Genomic DNA, 21,710 nt, shown 5'->3' on the forward strand with positions numbered 1-21,710 from the left:
TAATCAACATCATTTTTCTTGCACCTACGTGTCTGTATTTCATAGATACATAACTAATAATCAATTTTTCAAAAAATTCCATAAGTTCACTCGCTGTAAGGAGATAGTACAAATAATCACAAATTCCACGATGAATTATAAAAAAATAATATTCACAATATCTTTCGTCTACTATTTAATTTACAAAGTTGATCAGTGTTGCCTCTGAACAGCTGGCGTATAAAAGATCTGCGTGGAGATGAATTCTGAAACAAATGCATGCCTGAAACATCATCTTTGTCGAAACTACCCAAGAACTTCAAAAAGTTGCTAAATTTCACTCCGATATACTATAACGTATTGAAATCGTTGCTTAAAAGAGTAACGTTTCCATTTCGAATCGTCCCAAATCGTAACCGCGATAACGCGTCCGTGAACCTTGATCCTTTGATTGACACCATCACAGTTTCTCAACTTTTTTCGTTACACGAGAATATCAAACACGATCGTACCAACGAGACGCTGGAATTTTCCCTATAATTGTTTAACTTTTTATACCGCTTGATATCTTGTTACATTATACATTTATATAGTATATCGGCGTATCGCAACGTAAGAATTTCCACAAATTCGAGATCACGGTATCAGACGCTGTTATTTTTTCTTCTGCTACCGATGGTTGCCGTTCAATCGGCACGAATATCGCAAATCGTTTATTAGTAATAAAGAGTTGAAGCATGGATGGGGCATCGATACAACCGGAGTACGGGGACGTTCGGTTAATTAAATTTCCAGGTAATATTGAATTTAAGTGGCAGGTCGATACAGTGAGATGGAGCAGCATCGAGCGAGAGGTTTATTTATGCCGTTTGATCGTCCCAGGGATCGCATTATGCCGAACGATTATTTTTACGTTTGTTTTCCGTTCGAGAGACGACCGAAGGAGGCATTGGCATTGGCATTAAAATGGCTACCAGTTCTTCTCGAGTGGCTCTCGAGCGGAGCGGAACATCTGTCGGAGTGGCTTCTTTTGCCCCCTTCTAACATGTCTCGAATCACGCGGCTCGGTGTGACAAGCCACGGGATTGAAGGGCACGAAAAGGGATTGAGGTTTCCCGTCGTTCACGAGAGAAGATTAAAGTCTTCCTTCTTACCTTCTTCTTTCTCCCTGCGGATCCTTTTCCTCGCCCTATCTGAAAAATTCACTCCCGAATATCACCGAGTATTCGCGCGCGTTTTTCGATCCCCGGGATCCGTCCCGGTCTGTTTCCAGGGAAAGCTGCTTTTGTCGACAAGATTGACTCGTTTATAAATAATGGATTCCGATATCGTGCCTACTTACTTTTATCGTCTCCTGTCAAAATTCGTATTTTCTCCGTCCGCTCTTCCCACCCGAAATTGGATAATTTTAAATACATGAATATCGCATCGTATTTAGATTGCTGCTTACTTGAATCTTTATGTAATTTATCCCTGGTTAAAAATTGATAGCGTTGTGCTTTACAGTCATAAATTATGAAAGCCTGTTTCTGTGAATATTTCATGGATTAGATGGTATATACCGAGTAAGCTACTGAATGTTTATTTAATTATTAGTCAACTTGGTGATGATAATAAAGAATTTATTTTATTACATAATAATAAAGAGCTATACACTGCTGTATATATAAATATTAAATATTCAAGAGTAAATGCTTTACGCAAATTCGCTACGTAATCACAAACGCAAAACATATTTCCATGATTTGGAAAATATTGTCTCATAATGCTTTAAATACTTTATACTGTACAAATATATAATTTATATTAAATATACTATTATGCTTTTGTTCTCATTATTATTGTACTATATCGAATATTCTTTCTTCAAAATTAACAAAGTTATAACGTAGAGATGATAGAAATATTACACGCTGTTGAACGATACAATACGATAGTATTAAATTACCTGAAAAAGGAAAGATACAAATAAGACGTTTCATTAATATAACGCTGAACGCCGGTTGTCTTAAATGCAAGAAATTCAGTGAATCAAAATCTATCGAATAACAAGGAATCGCGTGAAATATTGAAACAATCAGCCAAGCATACTCTTCATCTTTCACTCCCCTAGGTTATCATCAATCAAGAAACTCGACCATAAAACGAGCTTCCCTTTGATCCCGATTCAATCAGAAACACCTTTCGCTTCGGCAAGATTACCGTATCCCTGGGAGTACGAAATATTAATCTTCCTCCGATCAGAAAAATCTCTCAGAAGCTTTCAAATCGATCCGTCGAGATTCCCTTGGCAAATCGCCGGTTTCGCGTTATCCAAATCGTATTTGCCCCGTTAATTCGACGTTTGAAAGAAACGTTCGACCGTGTTCCGATCGTTTATCTCGTAATTCGTGGAGCGGCTTGGATTCGGTAGCGAAGAGGAAACTAGTTAAGAGGATCACCGAAAAAGGTGACGAGGCGGGCCACGAAATCAAGAAGCTGATTTGCCTCCCTTGCGACGATCGATCACCGGCTAATGCCCCGATAGGAGATCAAGGACGTAATGGCAGCCAGTAGACAGGATGATAAGGCGTTGCCTCGCCTTCCAGCTGTTCGACACGCATACCGACTTTTTGTTATTGAGGTTAGGATCGAGGACACGAAGGTCGTCGAGACAGGGGCTAATCCTATTGTAGGGGGGTATAATTGGATCGGTTCGCCTTCCCTCCCCTTCCCTTTCTTCTGTCCACTTCATTCGTTTCCCCTTGTAGCACCACGCTCGCACGAACAATCTAGTCTGGTGGCGACTCGTCTTTCGGCAGAACTGCTTAGCTCTTCGCCTAATCCTCGATATCCCTCGTAACTTCGTTAGACGACCTTTCAGGACCGTTCACGTAGCTCGGATTGACCGACGAGTGCCGGGCATTCGTTGAAAAATCAATCTTCCTATGTCGAATCACTCTGGTGAGTTCTTTGTCCTATTTCTTCTCGCGTTTGCTTCGAGAATTGTTTTAAGCGAAAGATGAATTTTTTAAGCAACGATCAATTCATTTTTAACTTTCTCCAACGTGTATTGTTTTTCTGTTTTATTGTCTTTCGATAAATCGGAAGGGATGCTGCATTGAATTTCGCTTGTTTCAGTATCTATCGGCAAATATTTTGAAATACGGGTATTCGAAACTTATGAAAGCGATAACCATGAAAATGGTATTTTCTGTAATTCGGAAACTATTTACGAAAGTGACAAGCGTTTTAGCATAGGGGGAATCATGGAACAGCGTGGCGGTTTCAAGTGTCATTCGCAGATAATTTAATAATAAATATCAGGCAGCATAACTCGCACCGGTGGTCCCCGCATATTCGGAACGTTGGCCGCTACACGGTGAAACAAACCGTGTTATCAAAATAAAAGGATGATCGATGACCAGAGACGTAATACCGTTGAAAGATAGTATTGAACATTAATTATCCATTACGGGCATTAGTGCTTCAACTAGAATGGATATTCCATTATTAATCTTGTTAACCGATCCGACCGCCCCGGTTGTATCGCGACGCGTAATTCATAAACTAAATCTCGTTTAATGAACGGGACCTAAACGGGATTTTATAGTATCGCCTACGTCTACACGCTAGAACAAGAAATACGGTTTAACTATAAACACCGTTAGATAAGTTATTCTCTTTGCTCTCTGACCCGAATGCTTGATCACGGTCTCGTTACGCGGCTACTGTCGTCATAAAAGCGAAACGAATGTAACCCAATGTCGCAATAAATTGTTACAGAGTAACTGTTATACGATATATGTACTCGCTAGTGCAGCAGTAAATTCTCCGCGAAATTATCACTGACCGCTCATTCACGTTCTACGAGCAGATCAAACAAACTGGATTTCGAACGTCGTTCGTTTGTTAAGTGGAAAATCGCGAAGTCGATGAACCGGAACACTCAATTATAACGCGCATAGCCTTACCTATGCATTCCTTCTCGTAATCTATTTTCAGATTAATATTTTTTGGATACTTGCGGCGTTTAATGGTGCATAATACGTACGATATGTAATGTTTTCCTTTATTAGGTGTTACAAATATTTATCGGTTTTAGAATTGTTTAACTTTCATATCGAGTTCGGTCTTTAGGCTAACGTTACATCGTTGTATCGAATTTCTCTGGAATTAGATGGTTTTGTACGTATTTCAGGATGAGTGAATTTTTCACTATGATACACGCTCATAATTATTATATAATATTTGTTACAAATAGATAGGTTAAAGTATTTAGAGTGTTGTTGCCACATGCGAGTATATTAAATTTTGAAAATGAAAATAATCTGTAATAATTTATCGAAAGTTCTAATTAAAGCTGTTCATAATGGCGCTAGCTTTGTGAATTCTTCAACTCATCTAATTTCAATCTGCCAACATGTTTACAGAATAAATTTCATGTATTCGAATTGACACTTATTTTGATGATATGCGTGATAATGCATGGTAGGACGCAGAAGATTAATTAAAAATTAAACATTTCAATGATTCTAAATTTTTCGTTATATCTTAAAATGAAGAATTTTAGAACTTGTATTATAGATTTGATATTATATTAAAAAATTCCACATAATAGAACCTAAATTTCTCCAAAAATTAGAGCGTATCGTATCCGATCACACGATCGTCGATTTAACGAATCCGTAGGAGAACTCCATTTAATTCTCCCCAGCAGTGTCTGAAAATTTTTTCAGCTCTGTGTTTTACTTTTCCGACTTGGTGTTTCCTTGAAGCACGGTGCGCGCTAAATCTCGGGTAACGATCAAAAAATAACGAACAGGCATAGTGTTTCGTGATGGACAACGTAACAGACGAGAAAACACCGAATCGGGAAAGAAATCGTAAAATTAAAGGATCGTTGTCAGCACGCGAAGTGTGTAACGACGGGACCGCACGATTCCACGCGTAGAACTTGTACGCTATTATCGCGAACGTCATTGTAAATCTTGGTGAAAACGTTGAAGTAGGATGCCGACGGTACTTAAGGATGCGATATAAGGAAGCGACTCGAGGTATCTTCACAGAGTGTGGAACTGACTACTCGTTTAGCCTAAGCATCCTCATTAGATAATTCTCCGTTGGTCCATCAATTATGCTGTGGATCCCAGTCACCATGGGCGGTCCTTGGGGATCGACGATCTATGGACTAACGGGTCGGTGTTGAAAGTAATCGAATTAAAGAATTCTCGCGTCACGATCAGCCATAAAACGCCCGGACGCTCGTTACTTGGCGTTTGCTTCATTTTCATTGTAATCGGATGGAGAAAATATCGTGTCGTTAGCGTGAAACGTGGGTGTTTTTCAGAAACGTTTTTGCGTATCCGAATTGGGTACTTTCAATCTGTGCCGTTTTTTAAATTAGATACCTCTCCTTAAAGTAGAGTTTTGAATATCGATAAAAATGAATCAATTTGCTTTTGTCTTTTAAAATGTATTATGTCGCTTCGCGAATAACTAGATTTCTAACGTGTGTTAAATGGAAATTATCTATCAGTAGTTAATTGATAATTAATTTTCTATTAAATTCCCTTACAAATATCACGACGGCTTTCATTGTTTTGAATTCAGCATAAAGAATAATTCAGTAGATATAATACGCGCAATATACGTGCGATTTTAACATATATTTCAATACATGACGTGTTAAAGAAATTGGGGTCTTTATGTAAACACATTATTGTATTTAAAATACAATTTTGGTAATAAATTATGTCGTTTTAACTGATTAATAGGCTCAGCGTTATCGTACCATTTTTGATCTTGTTTCTTTGTGGCTAGGAGGTTAATGACCGATAATAAATCCTGACAATGTCTTTCTACAAGTTTGTTACACAAACTGAATACTTGATTTCACTATATCGCTAATGAAATATAATTTATCAAGATTTATGTATGACTCCTTCCTTTCTCTTATGCCTATGAATAACGTAGTGAATGAATGAGGAAAAAGAAGTTCCTTATAATATGATTTTGTAACTAGCTATTAGCATAAATCAGCGTTTCTATATTCAACGCGAGTTTCTTTTGACCTAGAAGAGAAAATGAGCCGAGATTCCTATTATCATTATTATTTACCAGATTAATTGGATGATCTTCTAGAAAGAAAAGGCAATAGTGTTTGTACACGTAGATAGTGTTTGTACTGTAGAATCGGGAAACTCTTTCGACACTCTTTTAAATTCTTGAAATTACTGAAATTATTCAAATTTCTCCAATAATTTTACATTGGTGTTAATTTAAAAAAGGATAAAAAATTTCGTAAATGCATAGTTACGAAATTTAATACCGCGATTAATGTGACATCGAATATGGCATTAATAAAGAAGGTTATTTTTTATCCAGTACATAAAACATGTAAACAAAATTATTTAAATTCCATCAATAATCTTATATTAATATTGATGCGAGGAAAGCAATTTGTTGCATACATTTCGTAAAATACGAAATTTAATATGAGACGACGACATTGATGTGACGTTAAATAAAGTAATTTTAAGAAAGAAAAAAAAGAATGTTACTCTTCTTTTATTGTGAAACATCCCGGAACCTCGTTGAAATCTTTAAACACGCATTGCCAGTTGGGAATTAAGTGAACTTACTTAAATTCCTACTTTCCTTTTTCGAAGTATAAAACTGAGTCATAAAGTAAAGTATCGTGGTAGGCTACCGTTGCATGTAATCTAGCAATCGTGCAAACTTTTTATCGATTCGAATATGTGACAGTCTAACTATAGTTTAATAGTTCTGAGGTTCGCGTTCGCGAACTTTCTAATTATACCCTGACGACAAAATTTCGCAGCTACGCCGCGCCATTTAACGCGAGTTACGTTCAAATTCGCAACAAATTTCGCCGTAACAAACGACGCTAGTGTTACCTTTTGCAAAACGGCCGTAGTTCCTACGTAACGTATGATAATTTGCAAACACGATTATTCCAAATGCTGCTTTAGATATAACGAAGATACAATTTTCTTATCAAACATCGACTTTCTGTTGCGTATCTAATATTACAAGACTTTAATGGAATTTATTTGACTCTTATATCTGTTAGAAAATTTTGTTAAAAATGAATATATAACTGACATGAGAATTGAACATTTGTCGAGGAATAGTGTCATCAATCGAGTTGTATCCTTCGTTTAAATAGTCAATTTTACTCTGGCTGGAGTGATCAATTAATTAAAACGTCGGCTCTATCTTTTTTCATACCCGAATTAGTTCAACATTACTGATAATATAAAAAAGAGTTATTTTTGTTGGTGAAAAATAATAATTTTATAATCATTTCTATCGAATAATTTTATCACGTTATTGTTGGGCTGTCAGAACTGCAAATAATTATGATCTTGTGTGTTTAATATTTCAATATCATTTTACCATTTTATCAGTTTTGGAAATTCAGAGTAAGCTAATTTTAAGAAATTTGCTTAATTATTTATAATAATTTATTTATGTTGTGAAAGTTATAACCCCAAAATTTAATAAAATATGTTTCGTTTCAAAACATTCTTTCTTCGATGTATCGTTTCAATAATATCAAACATGTACCGTGTTCTTGAAACGAGAACCAGATCACTTTTCCTCTACCATATTTTGAATTATCATTATATTCAATGATAATACATAGGAAATAATATTCTTATGAAACGTAATCGATTATTTAATATATCTGAAGGCAATTAAAATTCATCCACGCTTACATTTATTATAAGACGTTGTTATATTAGGAACACGAATATTTAATATATATCGTATCTGAATATTTATGTAGAAAGAAGGGAAAAACGTAAATATTTTATTTACGAGTGGAACGATTCTCGTGAGGAGAATTTTCAGCTTCGAGCGAGACGTTCGCAGCCCGTTTAAACAGCCGATTACAATGTCTTCGGATGCTCGTCTTGTCATATTTTATCAGGCGAGGCAAAAAGGGTAGACGCCGATCGATCCAAATAATATCTGATTATCATACCAATGCCTCGACATAAGGCTGTAGCTCGATTAGCCGCGGGCGGCGCGTTTACGTATAAATTATTCGTCACTGCCGTAATTATTTCTACCACGGTCGTGCGTGTCGCTTCCACGAAGGCTGATTTGAATATTTCGAAAGTGGTCTTTCGTTTAGACGACGGACACGTAGTTATTAAAGTTATACCTTCGCCCGTGTCGGTGGATACCATGGAAAATAAAAAAAGGAACAGGGGAATAAATTACAGAGTACAGGGCGCGGATCCTTGGTGGTGGCATGTAAAGAATTTAAATTGTTCAATTGCTTGCGCGTTTCACAATCAAAGAAAACTCCCTCCCCCGTGAGCGTCACAAGCGTTTAATCGCCGATGAAGAATCGCCTGAATAATCAATCTCGTTCGTTCGATGCTCGTCGGCCGATAAATATCTGCTGGCACGTTTAACGAAATGCGGGTGGTTGCCTTGTTAATTGTCGGTTGAACGACATGAAAATCGATTGGCTTGTTATTCAGTAGGAATTTTTATGTTTCAGCAAGTATCTGTATTCTTGATTGAAAATTAATCGAATCGCCCCTTAACCCTTTGAGAAGTGAAGAACCCTTTCAGAATATTTTATCGTATGAGAAAAAATTGTTTTTTTTTTTTTTTAGTAATTGTCGATAATAGAAATAAACTTCTTCGGGCGATCTTTTGAAAGAAATTTAATTGAAATTTGATTAAAATTTTACCGAAAATAAATATGCTTTTGTCGTTTAATTAATTAGTAACCTACTAAAGTGCAATTAGGTCGGAAAAGATTAAATTTGAAGTCAAATCGAAAAAGTCAGGTTACAGATAGGTTAATTTTAGTCTTGTCAAATGTAAATATGATGTAGTTTATTTTGGAGAGAATTAACCTGACATGTAAAAAGTAGAGGTCTCTAAGCACAAGGGGATTGTTATATCGAAGAGATTGGCAATTCGAGTGACGAGTTAACTCCTTGGTTAACAGGTTAATACTTACGTATTATGTAATTGAAGAAATCTTGGAATTTTCCGTACGTGTCGTGTGTTTTATTACAACGAGTAGGGCTCGTTAAAGTAATGTTGCGTGATTGGCTTCTGTATGTACATGTACATATCTCTCTTCGGGCGAACATATTTTTCACGCTTCGTAAGTAAGTTAAATCGTTTGAAATCTGAGAAAATTCCGTGATACTTATCGGTAATTCTATTACATTATTTAACAGAACTTTCAATAAAAATAAAGAAATTTCAATGGAAAGAATTTCAGGGATTAATAAAGTATCATTTTCGTTGATATCAAAATAAAATGAGAAGAGCCATGCGAAACTCTGCAGCAATAATCTTATACATACGTGTCAATTCAAAATAATTTTCTGTAATTGAAAGATCAATTCGAAATCTCCTTTTAACTGTAAATTAATTAATATTACATATTTATAGACAATCAATTACAGGTTTCGTAATGAATTATATAAATTCATATTTAATTATAAATTACTAATTTATCTCTGTAAATGAAATCCCATTAATTATCGTCATTCATATGGAAGTAAAAGTTTCCATAGAATCTTTCATAATTTATTCCCTTAACCAGAACAACGCAATCTAATCAAAAACAAAAATTCTACATAAAATATATACCACACGAGAAATGTATTTTTAGAACTTTTACGTGGGATGTATATTTCGCGATAACAAAATAATGTCGCACGTTGCCGTTAATCGACCGCTAAATTTCTATTTGTACGCGGGGCGAAATGGAAACGAGGATGATTATCGGTTACATGGAAACGAAAGGGAAATCGTGGTGCGAAATTGGCGAATTTTCATATTTCTGGATCAGTGCGGCCGGATTGAAACCGAACGGCTCTACGATCAATGCGTCGAGCGTTTGCGCGCTCGCGTTGATACAGGCGACACAGTTAAAATCGCATTATGCTAATTTTCATTTTACATTCTGGTAATTAATTAAACATTCACACGATCCAAAATACCGTGGATATCCGCGCGAGCTCCGGTATTTGGCGATCTTTTTCCCTGGCGATCTCTCCGCTGAAATTCGCCGCTCGATAAAATCGACCGTCGTTTCTCTCTCGCTACGCTACATCCCAGCCGTTCAACTCTGTAATTAATGAAACTGTATCCACGCGGTCGTCGTAATAATATCGTTGCAAAATAGACAGCCGAGCTTTCATGGGACATGTTTCGAATATTTGCCGCGTCTATCAAACGTGCTTCCGAGGTTTATTTATGCGACAGTTCATTAACGTCGCCGTATATTTTTACAGGTTTTTCACGTGCTTCGTGGTTTCTTCTTACGGTGTAACACGCAACCGACAAAAAGCTTAGAATTACATAATAATGTTTCATGTAGGAAATTTTAACTTTCATCGGTGATTGTCGCGATTGATTACAGTTGCACCGCGAATAATGCATTGTGCAAATTCATATTTTCGGGAAAGGAGTCTATACAGATAAAATTCATATAGATAGATATTTTTTATGAAGCATTTGAAACTTTATTCGAGTTTATTTCAGTTTATTTGGTTTACTCGTATATTTACAATTTTTTTTTTATGTAGAAATGTATTCCGCCTTGTAAATATTACATCGAGTACTTTACTTTAGATATTTCGTGTATTTTTCTATATCAGATATTTTATATTTCGTATTCTTTCATATATTTAAACTGCTAAGAAATGCACAAACATTCGCAATTTAATGATAATATAAATCATATTATGAAAGAGTTGTACGTTGTAATTAAAACATAGTTTGCACAATTTATTCAGCTGTTTTACAATACAAATTGTTTGACTTTCATTAATATGTTATCCTCGAGCACCTGTAATCATATTACCTTCTTCTGTATGCTACCTTCAAACAAATTATTCCAAAGAATCTTAAGATATTATACTCTGAGCTTTTTATATCTATTACATATTTCTTTTCTTAAAGTATAGTTAAAACAGTTCGGAATTTCAGTAGCGTTTCGATAAATAACTACTTCTGAAGATTACTGACTGACAATGTATCAATAAATTCGAGGAAAATTTATAAGAGAATCCAAAAATAATATACAACTATTTACGTAGCTCTGTTAGTCATTGGAAATTTATTGCTAACGATCCCTGATAAATAAAAAGGGTAGTAAAATTAAGCTCAATGTATCGAACTTCATAATTTCAACTGCGTGCCAAATCATGTCATAAACAACCATTTTCTATAATGTTTTGATTATATATCTCTTAAGAGTCATAATACTTCTAAACGGTAGTGTCTATGCAAATCGTTGTTCGTTATCTACCTGAAGTTGTTGGATTAAATATTATTTGACATGTATTGAGATTAATCGATTCGACAAGTATCGTTCGTGAAAATGAATGACCGATTGATCTAATCGAGGATATATGTTATGCTAATGCTGAAAACTTTTTAAGGTTCAGTATGAAACGGGTTGCGAAATTAATCATACTTGTGTCAAACGTGTAAGCAAGGAATGATAATAATATGAACTGCGTATATTGCAGCTCATTATAATTCTATATCGCTCACTCATATATCTTTCCGTTTCTTAAATTTTCTTCAATTTTAATTTGACAAATTGAAATTTTATTTGTTATTCTTTTGCTGTCTGTTTCTTCGTAAAAATTATTAATTGGCAAATGTTATCTGTTTAAAATATTCTATAATGTTTATTATCTTATATTTTACATTCTGTTTATTTAAAACATATTTCTATACAGATACATATTAAACGCGATAGATAATACTACAAAAAATATTTTTTTTTTTTTTACTATGCCTGGGAGAAACATTGTATTCATTCTATTTTTGTATGTTCTTCGCGAGTAAAGATAAATGTGATTCATATCTATTCCGGAACTTTTGCCGCTAGATGAAGCAAATTGAGAGATCACGAGCATACAGGGTAGCAACGAAGGGAAGGATAATTAATCGTGACGAGTTGTTGCGTTATTGTTCCCTTCGTTTGGAGAACGAAGCAAGGATAATCGAGGGACAGACAGGTTGCGAGGGTTGGGGCAAAAATTGGATATAGTAGTTCGAGATGCTTATCGTCGCTGGTGAAGATGGTCGTTTGTATTAATTAGCCGAGTACTTGCTCGATTTCTTAACTCCGCTGTGATTGCCGCTAAATGAAGCGTGTTAACCGCGTCTGGTAGTCGGAGTAACAAAGTACCAGCGATTTACAACTCTAATTTATATCATCTCGGTCGCGAACAAATTGTTCGATAAATTTTCTTGCAAGAGTGTAATCAAACCTTGATGCAAACCGTATGCGTATAGCGATTTATCTCGTACGATGGTATGTTTTGTAAAATGAACACGTTTTCGAAGTATAATTACAATTATAAGAGTAGAATCTTAAAGTAAGCAGGCGTGTACGATAAAAGATTACATCTTTAGAAACATATGCTGATAACATTAATTATTATTTATCTGTATTAGTTAGTTATCGTTGAACTGCGGAAATCTGCGGAAAAAGAAGAATCTAGGTAGAGATCTGTGTCACTTGCTAAATATTATAACGAGCACCTTGGATATTTTATATATTTTTGTGTATCATTAATTTTCATTAACATCGGAAACTTTACATTGATTTTTTACAAGATACCGGCACATACGTGTACGTTGAGCTCTTTTTTAATTTAAGCATAATTTCGAAGGATATAATGAACAGATATAATAACGTACATATAGTGAACGATATGTGAAATCGTGTGAAACGCGATATATTACTGGGAATAAACATTTCTGAGTGAATGAGATCGTTTCATAAATAGTTAATTTTAACTTGCAGTAGCTGCATATGCAATTATCTTTTACTGGTCTTAATAAGTTCGCCCTTGAAACGGTTAATTATAACATAGGAATATGACTAATTGCCGATGTAAAAAATTTCACAGATCTGCGTATAGGTTGAAAACAACCTTCGCATAATAATATTATAACCTGATGGTAGAAGTGAGAGAAAATTGAATGAAATTTTCATGTAACGATAATAATTGTCTGGCATACATGTAAAAACATACAGAGTGTTCGAAAGGATGAAATCATATGAATATGTATGTACATTGAATTTAGAAGATCGAATATTTATACACGACATATTTAAAAATACAAGTACATTTATAAATGATTTATCAAGAAATTACGTTTCAGGTTAACACTTATTTAAGCAATTACGCGTACACTTTGTATGAAATAGAAAATTAATTATCTCTTAAGTAAAGTTACGCAGTTGGTCTTACGTTCGTTATTAACTCTTAATAAAGATTGTTATTTTCTTATCGTTTGAAATTATAATAATTACCATAAAATTATCATAGATAACAAAAATAAAGATGTATGAAAATGTCCAAAGAATTGAAAATACATGTAATATTAACAAATGGCTCGGAGGCAATTACACGTACAACGATATGAAAATAACTATGTAATTACGATTGCTCTTTGTTCAATTATTTTATAACGATCAAGTTTGCCATCTACGCTATTCAAATGACGGTCTACTATAGTGATATTATGCAGATGTGCAATTAATGCTAATATTACCATTGATTCAGTAATTGCCTGACATGTATTTAATAATTACAATAATGGTAATTTCGAGCAAATGCCATGAGTACTCATGAAATTCAAATTAAATGTTTAATTGTTCAATTGATCTGATCCATTATATCAATGCCTATGCATTATTCGAATCGAAAGTTGTTCGTGATTTATTTTAAACGATCGTCACACGCTATGTTCTCGATTGTTTAATTATTTAGCGATCGAGTTCAACGTCTTTTCAATACTTGAACAGTGTTTGAACAAGTTACGATAATTTTGTTTTATCAATAGCATCGTTGTTCTTATATAACGAAAATACTTTTCCTTTTTAACGAAGTTGAACGATTGATACTTCGTTGCGCAATATTTTTCACTTTCTAAATAATGAAAAAATGTAAAGCCATGTGATCAGCAATGCACAACAGATCTTTCAAATACTTTCTAGCCGAAAATATGTTAGCCTTGTAAATTGCTAATTTGATTATTAATAAACCTGTCTAGTGATCTACGTTTCTAAAAGCCATATACGTATGTATTACTGTATGTGTTTGAAAAATTAATACAGTAGACAAAAATATATAACAAAAATCCAAATACACAAATATATAATATTATAATATACAAAATACAAATATGATTAGAAAAAGGCGTAGTAACGTGACAATAAAAATGGGATTTTTCTCGTTTCTGCAATAATTTCACAATTACATAATTGGCAAATAAAATCCATCGATACGAAATATACAAGAAACATTCGTATGTATGTGAATAATTCTCTTTCTTATGATATCTTAATTTGACTATTAATTTCGAGACATACAGACCGCACAAGACCGAATATACAGTTTACGTACTTCAAAATCTTGAATATCATTTCTAATTTCGCACAGTTAAATGTTATGTAATCTGATGTTCGAAAATTAATTTTCTATAAAATCAGAAGTCGACGTTTCACCTGCAGCTATTCGTGGAAATCCAATGGATACAGAAATAGAAGCATGTCCTTACGTTCAAATGGTATTCTAAAAGATTTGATTACTCGTATCGAGTATTAATCAGTACGCGTAATTATGTCGTGGCTCACGACTGGTGCGTTATTACTGTTATTTGCTCGTCCGGTACGGTCTCGTAGCCCTGAAGGATTAAATTCAGGTTGCCTTCTGATTCACAAGGTCAGTCTCATTCCCTGCTGTCACTCTGTTGTCCATTTATATCCGTCCAATCAGCCAGGGGTTCTCACTGTTCCATGTTCGTGCCGCATAACGTGAATACGTCTTAATCAAGTCAATCGACTTCTGCGGTTTCGTTATAAATAGCGTTCCCATTGAGAAGACTCTGTGCTCGATATCGCGATATCGAGCTCGGTTTAAAATTAAGCCGGCTTACATTTTGCAGCCCTCTTTGCTTTCCATCGATTATCGATACGCGATGAGAGTTTATAGAAGCTGCGATATCAGCTGCGAAATAATAAGAAAGAGATACACGTAAACTATAATTTCGAAACGAATTTGTATTTTACGATTCGTATTAATATTGACGAAGGATCTAAGTACGTTTTTCCATATTTATTATAAATATTGAGAGTAAATAGTGGAGAAATAATCTTCAAAGTAGAACTTTGATCGTCTGACCGACAAACTTTTGTACGTTGAAAACATATTCGCCGTCGTATTATCTCTTAAAAGGTAAGGTTTCCTTCTCCTAACAATTGAATAAGCTTCCAAGAAATGCGATGCGTCGTTAGAAGTCAGGTAGGTCCGTGGAATTGTTTTCCGATCATCTTTAGTCGCACGTTTTACGATCTCAAATCCTTTAAAAGCACAGCTAAGAAAGACGAGAACGACCAGCTTGTCGTAGAAACGAAATCAATAGTTCGTGTTAAAAATAATGCTAGTCGGCGTAAAATACGCGATATCGATAAGGTAAAAAGCTTCGAAAAAGTCAGCTTCTGCCTCGTCATTTGTCTCATCGGCTTCCGGTTGCTAGCAGTTAACTCGACGAAAGATAATCTTCTTAAGAAAGTTCCTTCATTACCCGGTTAATTGCATCGCTCTTGGTTGAGCGTGTGTACACCTTAAGCTCGGTTCTTCATCTCGGTTCAAGGTGACAACAGTGTCATCGTTGCCTCGCTGAACGAAAGAGAAACTTTAAACGAGCTCCCTCATCCGCCGATTTTGTTCACCGCTCGGTCATTTAATAACGACTGCAATTATGCCGCTATTTATTTTGCAGGCACCTTATAATGGCGGGAAATCGCAGGTAACTCGAGATGTGCCGGCCTTGGTGGCTTCGTGATACCTGGATATCGGAAAACCGACCAAGGATCGCCGTAAATGTGTATCGCGTTCTAGCACGTGCTTCCGATGTTTCCCGCGAGTATATCTGCTCGACTGACGTCGTATTTTCTATCAGATTTGCTTTATTGCAATATTTTCGAATATATAATTTGCTGTTCTATTTTATGCTGTAAAAGTCGTATTTCTTTTTTAAATATGATTGATAATCGACGAGAAGAATTACGTGATTTACGGCTCCTTTAAAAACGTCAGGCATTTTTATTACCTTTTTTTCAGTGCTTTATTTTATTTTGGAATTTACGCGTTAAAAGCTGTTAACGCAGCTTTTAAAGTGGTTGATAATCGATTACAAGTCCCCAATCGCTCCTCCAAATGCAATTGACGTCTGGTATTTTCATCAGGTTCATCGTTCGTTTCTAGAAACGCAAAAACGGAAAATTTCTTACTAATTGTAAGCTTTGAAGATATTATCTCGAAGGTCGAAGGGAAGTTAATTTTCATAACATTCCTTAGTTGAATGGTAGCGGCTAATATAGTGGTAATGGTGATTAATTTAATGGTAGCTGTTTACATAAAGATATGGACACGTTGCAACGTGTATATATGTTACGATAATAAAATTTAAAATGGTAATTTAGCGTGTTTTTTTAAATACTTGAAAGCGTTTTCCTTGAATTAAAAATAGTAGGTACGTTACTTGCGTGTTATTTATGCATCATAAAATAATTAGGAATTTTTAGGAGTTACAATATTGATTGAAATCCTCAATCTATAGAATACTTAAAATAAATTCTTCCGGAATAAAATGTAATGTTATATTCGCGAATATTCAACAAGTAGCAAAATATGCTTGTATTTTTTTTTTTGTAATATTTTTTTAACTGGCGTCATTTCTCTTTTTCTGAGGTCTAAATTAAATATGTGAACTAAATCTTTTTATTGCTGTTAGATAGTTCTCGAAAAGTCATTGAGTGGCGTTGCAGAAATCATGAAATATAAAATTATATTTCAGTCATTCCCTTTTTTCTAAAAATGTAAATAATGTTTAAATATGTACATGAGTGATGTAAATAATGTACAATGTAAATAGTATGTTTGCCTTTCATTTGAATAAAACATTCAGAGGTGTAAGTTGTCTGAGTAAATTAATAGATAATTCAAATTCATCGAGTATTCTTGAAAGCTAATGCAAACTTAAACTTTACACTTAGAATTTTATTTAAATAGTTCGTATAATAAAATAGTTAGGTACTTGCATTTTAACGACCTGTGAACGTTGAATCACGGTTTTCGCAATTCATTTGTTTAACGAGGAAAATGAGTTTCCTTCGGTTATGCACACACGCATAATTAAACGATTCAACCATGACTGTTTATCGCATTTTCTTGTATTTTTATCTTTCAGTTGTTTCCTATTCTTTCTTTACGTTATTATAAAATAATTCATATACATGCGTTTTATGTTACGACAATTAGCAAACGTACAATTACAAATGCCCACACATGAAACGTATTAACGACGTGTTTACTGTTTGCACTTAATAACGCGATTAGTGCTATCTATAATTAACGCGTACTTTCCCAGAAATCGATACGGAAAGTTTTTCCGCGAATAAGTGCGTTTTTAAAGCTATGTATTCCATCACCATTCGATCAATAATTGTGCTTCGTGTATACAGGGCGCCTCGTGTTATCAGTTTCCGCTAGCGTCTTTCTCTTCGCAAGTAATAAATTCGTGAGAACAAATAGGACAACAAAATTTAGTATATCGTATAATACGATGATAGGATAACCTGAATAAATTCTCCAGATTTATTCTTTAAATTTTGCTGAACATGAATATTTTTTAATTGAGAGTAGCTACATAAGAATATAAATATGTAATTTGTCTATGTTTTTTTTAACAATCTTTCACATTATAAAGAAAGCAACTGCAAAGACGAGTTTAACAATTTATAACGCAACGATATTCGCAACGTAATAACACTGAGACGTAAGAATGAAGAAATTTTCGAAATATCTTATCACGGTAAAGTGGAAAAATTTATCATGTCTTACTTCTTGTCGTACTTGTCGTCTTCTATTTTTCTTTTCATGTTTTTTCCACATTATTCGCACAGAATATCACAAGAACCCGAACGAGTTGAGCTGGAGAGTTTCAACGTATAAACAACTTGTTATTGATAATTTGCACTATCGCGGTGCGGTTCTTCGGCGCCCTTTATTAACGGTGCGTTATTTTTGATCAAGTTTATTTGACGCGACGTGAAATGAACCGTATCGTGGAATTAATCGAGTTGCTCCTATAATTTGATCGCCGTTGAATGAACGATTACGCTCGATTGTGAAAGAGTACGGATTCGCGTTTTCCAGGTGTCATTAATGAAGCGACTGTTGTCAGTAATTTGCTGCGAACGAGGCAAACCGTTTCGTACGATTAAATTAAACTTGCAGAGAACGCCAAATATACGAAGTTCTGGTGCATGTTGTTTCACATGTTAAAGGAAGCTTGGAAATAAATTAATTTAAAACTAATTAAATTCGTTTATTTTATGAGAAAGATGAAACGTTTCAAACGATTAAATAATACCCGAACTAAGAAAAGTTTTAAAACAGGCTAGCAAATGAATTGATTCCTTTCGCAAAATAGATAAAATGTTTTTAAATAATAATTAAGCACTACGAACACTGACAAAATATAAGGAAGACCCGAGATATGTTTCATATTTTTAATAGATGTTGCCAAATAAATTGATCGTCTATCTAATAAAAGGAAGGATTCATAAAAATCTTTAAGAAAATTTCGATTGAAAGTTGGAAGAAAATCATAAATTCTTGAAGAATACCATTGCGTTCTATTATGAAACCGCATAGTTCAGCGCTAATGACGTTACTCGAAATCATTTGGTCGTAGCGTTAATCGCAATCATCATTAGAAATCGACAAGAGTATTCAACGCAAATATCCAAGCAATTTCCACGAACTCTCTATTAAAGTTTCTATCACGTGTTCTCAAACTGTGATTAGCTAAAACGGTTTAAACTTCTAGAAACTCTTATTATTGCGTTAGCCGTGTATCGATGCAAACTTCCACGAACATTTAAATTCCAAGACAAACGAGGTGGAAACAAAGGATGACTTTAAACGTACATCGGAAACTCCGGCGGCGTTTGTCGCATCGCGGCAAAGTAAACGTTATTTTCCGTGGATCCACACGGCTCGTGATTTCGTGCAGCGAAACGAAAGCGGGCAAACGAAGTTTGTCGTCGAACAGCGCGATGAAATTTCCCGGAGAACAAAAGTATCTTTTGACAGAGTTGTTCCCGAGCGATTTCCAGATATCTGTTCTCCGGTGCATTCTCGAGTCTTTGCGGATATTCACCGGGGAAGACTTGGACGATTACTCGATCGCGAAGACCGTGTACCTTCTCTTGTCGGAAGTAGTTTTCCTTGTGAACTCGAACTGTTTCTCGTGAGCAGAAAACTTGCGAAGTTTCGGGGGCCGTTGATAGAATTTCACAATATTTCCAGCAACTTTCCGGACGAGTGTTTACCGCGGAATTTGCGAAGCGAAGATCGTGGAAACAGTTTAGAAGTGCCCTCGATCTCCGGTAAATGCGACCAGCAGGAGGCACGATGAAATATCGAGCTTTGAGTTATCGGGGGTAATGCTCGAGCAAATTTTGTTGCTCGTAAATTCGAGCACCTCTTGTTTTCTCGAACGAACTAGTTCTGAATGGTTTGATACTCGTTCCGAGGAAATATGTCCATTGGAATTGCAATCTGTTACGCGAACTTTGCGTTTCCGCCGTTCTGCTTTTCATGCCCTACTTTGATTAAGATCCTTCAATGTTTTTTAATTAAAAGTTTCGGTGTACAACGAAAGATACTTGGAAACGGTGGCACGAACATCAAAGGGGGAAAAGTAAAAATGCAAGTCAGCAATTGTATACAGCATGTAGTTCAATAATTACAGTAGAATTATTTACTTTGTTATTTTAGAACCTGTTGGTATCTTGGCTGTTATTTCAGTTTTCTATATACGTAACAATTACTCGTAATAAATGTTATCATAAAATCTAGTCTCTGTACTAATTCCACGTACAGTGCGTTATTTCTATATTGAGACGAATCTATTAAGATATAAAATCATAAATGATTTTGTAACAATTGTTACAAAATTGGAAAACGTCTCGTTACTTGGAAGATATTCAACGTATGCAGTAAATTAAAGATATCTATTCTAATTAGACAATTTTCTAATGCATACCTGTAAATGAAGACATTGTAACAATTTAAAAATTCTTTGTAAGGAATTCGTTATTAGGGAATTACTTTGATTAAATGCGTGCGTTTAAAATTGAAGGGACATTTTATTTACAGAAATTCAACGTTAAATAAGTCATCGCGAATCAAATCCTAACTGTGTGTGTTCGCTCAATAAGACCGCTTAAGGGTTTCGAATAAAACAGTATTATCGCGTACACACGTGAACATATCTCAAGTCAAAGACATCGCTTCCCCTAAAATTTCTAATAAAACTCTCTCGATATAACTTGACGTACCCACGGTCTGGCGATAAGATACGCGTCTTCTGGAAGACCCGTGGGTCGTTGGAAGCACGTAGGGGCTCTCTTTGGTCTTTCGATCAATCGGCAAACGCCCCGCCTCGGTTGGAACACCGCAAGGATCCGAGGACATCCCTTCGCAAGGATTTGGAGCGAAGCCAGAAAGCGATACCTGGAAATCTGTCGGACAACTCGATTTCGTCGAGAGCACGCCGAAGAAACTTGTTTACCGGTCTGATAATGGTATTCTGTCGGGTGCACCGACAGTTCTCGTGTTTCTGCGGCACTGTTAATGGACTTACGACGAATCGCCAGGATTTACACCGGATTACAAACGCGTTTACGACTAATCTCTTCGTGTGTGACCAGTCTGCCCGTTGATGGTCTATCTTTCTCTCTCTCTCTCTCTCTCTCTCTCTCTCTTGCCGGCTGTCTCTCTCTCTTTCTCCGCTGGTATCTCTGCCTATTTATCTTTCTCCATTCGCAGTTACGCGCGTCTCCTGGTCTCCGTTGCCGTTTGTGTTCATGGTCTCAGAGGCAATTCCCGCCAAGATTAGTGGTCTAGAACGTGTTGTCATGCAATGCGATCGGAACTGTGCGTTTTCGGTTCCAGAGACCGGTTGCACGTCGCGTCGCTTCCATGTTTATCGACGTCAATTTGTTGGGGGATATCTCGACGAAGGTAAATTACCGCGTCCTGAGATTCAATTGATAGATCGCAGTTTAAAAGCCCGCTTCAAAGGGAATCGTTTAACGCTAAAACTACCGAAACTTCGCAAAATAACGAGTTTTATTTTTTTAATTTCCCCCGAAATGATTAGGAACGCGTAAATATTTATTATTGAATTAAATTGTAATTACTTGTATGTAGTACATTTAGACACACATTAGTGTTCACGTTAAAATTATCAACTTCTAACGTGATAATATAGATAATCGTAGTTAAGGTAAAAATTAAAATTTGTTTTATAACGATGATACATTAGTTCCTCTATAGAAATATCTGGGAAATCACTCTCGACATTTCCAACCATATGAACACAGGATCTTCATTAAAACTGAATGTGGAATAATCGATTCTGCCTTGCCATTTCCAATTCCACATTTACGCATCCAAACGACAAATCATCGGACCAAATCTGTCGAACGATCTTTCGAATTTACTTTCACCAATTTTATTCGTTTCTCGCGTCACGCTTGTTTATCCCACTATCGAAATAAATATACCCAGCTATATGCTCAACCATCTATTCGCAATTTAACCGTAGTCCGATCGTCAAGCGTTCACAGTTAA

The 21,710-nt window shown here is 35.4% G+C and overlaps 1 protein-coding gene across 3 annotated transcripts in view; it reads left to right on the plus strand.

Moving 5' to 3' along the window:
• The window catches only part of LOC139989618 (uncharacterized), a 378,461-nt gene that overhangs the window by 126,805 nt on the left and 229,946 nt on the right, over positions 1–21,710 (plus strand). The window lies entirely within an intron of this gene.

The sequence above is a fragment of the Bombus fervidus genome, chromosome 8 (assembly GCF_041682495.2).
Source record: "Bombus fervidus isolate BK054 chromosome 8, iyBomFerv1, whole genome shotgun sequence".
Lineage (NCBI taxonomy): Eukaryota > Metazoa > Arthropoda > Insecta > Hymenoptera > Apidae > Bombus > Bombus fervidus.